Below are 3,989 nucleotides of genomic sequence, written 5' to 3'. Positions count from 1 at the left end.
GTTTATCGGACGCTTCTGAAGTCGTTTCGTGTTTGGATTCCATCATAGGCACACGTGGTTCGCCCCCGTCAGTGTCCATTCCATCCGCGTCTCCGCCTTCTGGAAACGAGAGGGTTTATCGCTGAGATCGCGGATGACCCGCGCGTCGCGATGGCTCGATCGCGACTGACCGCCGCGGGATGCGCCGCGCACGCGCACCGCGCACTCTTGACTCGTCCTCTCGAGGACCTCGAGGTCACGTGTGTCCGGCCTGAATGTGGCATCCGGGCGAACCGCGGGTCCGCTCGGAAGAAAGATGTGTGTAACCAGCGGGCGGCACCGATGCTCGTAACACGGACGCGCGAACGAGAGTCTTCGTATATAGCTCTTGCTATAGTTCTATCCTCTCTCATTCTTCTTCTTCTTCTTCTTATTCTTCTTCTTTTTGGACCTAGACGACCAATAATCGTGTCTCGGGGGTTGCAAGGGTGTCTCGAACGGGGTTCAATGTATACAACACGATAGGGCCGCGAATTTGTTGGACTGGCGCTACTTGTCGGAATTTCCAGTACGTTGCTAGCGAGAGTGTCTCGTACTGGTACGAGCAAAGGACGAGAGTGTTACTCTGTTTGGCACTTGGCTGGCTTTTGAGTTCATTCACGTTCCGTTCTTCTCTTTTCTTTCTTTACTTCCACTTCTTTCTCTCTCTGTGTCTGTTTATCTGTTCAGTGTTACTTAAGCTCTTTAGAGAGTCAGTTCACCTCGTATTTTGTACATAACTCTCTACACAACGTCTCTATAAAAGAAAAACGTCACAATTTTCTCAGAGACTGTTCTTCCTTCGTGGTACGTCGAGAAACCACGATAAAATCCACTCTCTCTCCCCTTACGAAGATTATTTCTACCTTCGATAGATACCTATTTCTGTTCTGGAGGGAATTGATGTGTACACATGCTAGGTGTAAGATCGACTTGCTCCGCCGGATTACGTAATATCGCGGCGTGCTAGCGAGGAAGAACGCTTCTAAATTTGTCCCGAGCCAGACACACAAGACCGGCCCGTCCGATGACATCGATTTTCGGTTAGTGTTCCGCTTTCAAAACACGTCCGGAGGTGTCCTCGCCCCTCCGAGACCGCCTTTTCGAGGCCCAACCAGTCACGATGAGCTATTATAGCCGAACGGGACCTTATGCAATCGATTCTACGTCTCGTCTTCGTCGTTCTGGGTCGCTTGGCGTCTCTTCTTCACCCTCCCCTCTCTCTCTCTCTCTCTCTCTCTGACTTGAGCGTATTCTACGTCTCGTCTTCGTCGTTCTGGGTCGCTTGGCGTCTCTTCTTCACCCTCCCCTCTCTCACTCTCTCTCTCTCTGTGTCGTGGCGAGTTTTCTCGAAGCGGTGTGTCGCACGTGGTTCGCGCGCCACGTGCTCTCTCCATCACTCTTTATACTGTTAACTGCTGCACCCCTTTCTCCCCTGCTGTCTCTCCTCGAAAGGTCTCTCGCGGTGCGGCACTAGTGCACGGATTTTCGTGAACAAAACACGGGCATTATGGAGAAGAAACGGCCGCGTAGGGCGGACACGGTGTGTGCCAGAGAGAAAAAAATGAAAATAAGGTCGTTTTAGGTGTGAGGTATACGCGCGTTCGAGGGAATTCGCGAACGGAGATTCGAGGATTGTTCTGTTCTCTTAGGTTTCGCGACGTTCGAAAGATTCGTTTTCATAGTCATTGAGAGTACGTCAGGATCTTTACGTTGAGAATGACGACGAACGACGAGATCAGATCGGACTGAGGAAATAGTCGAGATACTCGCGGGAGAAGAGTTTCTTTCTTTTTTTATTAGAAGTCGTTGGATTCCGTTTCTCCTTTTCGTCTTCTTCCGTTCGGACTTCCCCTTTCGTTTCTTCCGCCCCGTTCCGATTCTCTCGTGGCCGGGGAAAACGCGTCGCGTATCGCGCAAATCGATGGTATCGCGTGGTAGGCGTGTTTTACGACAGGCGTTCGGATGCATTCTGATCAGCCTAGAGGGAACGTTAGGTGTAACGGAGAAGTTCGTCGCGTGTCGTGGACCGCGTGAAAAGGTGCGACGAAACGCCACGACGATCGAGAAATCGAGAGCGGTGAAAGAAAGGAAAAACTAGAGCAAACGAAATAAAAAGGAAAAAGAGGACTAGCGCGAGAGCGAGAACGATGCGATATTCGTTGCTGCTGAACGGAACTATTAATCGTGATCAGGATATACGTAATAGGATGTAAGGCTTATACGCGTGACAAGATGAATTTTGTGTCTATTTTTAAACGGAACTTGTTCGAGTTACTTCTAATTTAAGAGTCGCGCGCGCGTGCTAGAGTGTACTGTAGAGAAAACGAGAGAGAGAGAATGAGTTGAAGCGAGAGTGAGATTGCGAGAAAGGGTGACGAGAGGATGCTTCCACAAACACACGTTCGTGAAAAAGAAAAATCGTTTAGCGGTGGTAGACGTACATAGTTTCTAACTTATTAGTAGCTTTCGATTTTAGTGGTTACCCGGGGCGAGTCGAGCGCGACTAAACGCTGATCTAATTGAGTCGAAAGAAAGAAAGGATAAAAAGGAAAAGGACAGGAAGGAATTCGTTGATAAATTTGTACAGCGATAGAGCGATCGTTTACTACCCTGCTTAAGATACACTCACGATAGATCTTCCTGGATCCTTGAAAAGAGAAATGAAAAAAGAAAGAGAAGGACAACGAATGTGTCGATAAATATTCGACGAAAAAAAAAAAAAAACGAAACTCGATCGTTTCGCTTGAATTGAAAGGAAAAGGAAAAATGTCCGTTGTTTCATCGACTCTGAAGATCTATCTGATGGTACTTTAAGCAAGGTTCCCTCGCGACGATTGGTTATAAAAAAAAAAGAGCAAATCGGTACACGGTGAACCGCGTGTGAGGCAGCGATGAGAGCCGAGGGGCCGAGCGAAATGGCCGAAGCAAAAGCATCGTACGCTATCGAACGTGTCATCAATCAGAACACTAGGTCTCGGTACTCGTAACTAGGGAGTTGTGTGAGGTACAAGTCCTGGCCGGCAGGGCGCGCGAGGTCCACCCCCAATCCCCGTACTTAATAACCCTTGAATTGTGCTGAAACAAAAGAAAAAAAAAAAAAAAAACAAATTTTTTAAAAACTTGCAAAAAAAAATACGATGAAATTTTTTGCATACACCGATAGGAAACGGAGAGAGGCAGGAGGACGAGAGCCCCTCAGCTGGTGCCCAGACCGAGCCTCGAGAGTGCTCGGAGCTCCTTGACCCTGGAATTAGCATTTCCTACACGCGAGCCTATACACGTGCAACAAACACACATATACACACTTACCAAACTAATATAAATATATATATACACACACACACACTCGAAAGTACATTTACGTACAAGCACACGGGAGACACACAGAGTCGTTATGAATCACAGAAGTTTTACGCCAGTTGACACTCGCGAATCGTCTTCGCGAGTGTTCGCCATCAGTTACACGGTCCACCGGCGTACGCACAGACACACTCGCCATTTACATTTCGAGAAAAATGGACGAACACACGATCGAGGCTGTTAGAATACACGCACGCACACGGTGTGTATAGATCGGGCAGGGACCACAGGGGAGCAAACGTTTTGCCCCTGACGGCAGGTACGTAACAAGGAAACAGGGTGAAGGGCTAATAAGGGCACCAGAACCGTAGGAGAGACGTTCTCCGGTGCTCCTCCTGCTCGTCGCCACACGTGACAATCTCGTTTGGCGAAGATTACACGGGTACCGGTGAAATCCGTGAGAAGAGAATAGTAAAACAGAGAAAAAGAATTGAAACGCAAGGGTGTACGGAGGTCGGAAGGTGGGCTTCGGCACCAGTCGGTCGGAACCCTAGTTACGAGTGCCGAACCTAGGGTCGAGAGACCTTGGACAAAACAAAACACACTGGTCTCTCGGCTTTTTCTCTCTCTCTCTCCTCCCCTCAGATGCACGTTAAGCCACCACCCCA

General features: G+C 48.8%; 1 protein-coding gene across 1 annotated transcript in view; it reads left to right on the top strand.

Annotated features, from left to right (window-relative positions):
- Nucleotides 1-3,989, top strand: part of LOC108573951 (homeobox protein homothorax) — a 506,295-nt gene that overhangs the window by 72,553 nt on the left and 429,753 nt on the right. The gene's annotated exons all lie outside the window — the stretch shown is intronic.

The sequence above is a fragment of the Habropoda laboriosa genome, unplaced genomic scaffold (assembly GCF_001263275.1).
Source record: "Habropoda laboriosa isolate 0110345459 unplaced genomic scaffold, ASM126327v1 scaffold156, whole genome shotgun sequence".
Lineage (NCBI taxonomy): Eukaryota > Metazoa > Arthropoda > Insecta > Hymenoptera > Apidae > Habropoda > Habropoda laboriosa.
Note: the sequence above shows the minus strand (reverse complement) of the source record. Positions and strands in the feature narration are given on the sequence as shown.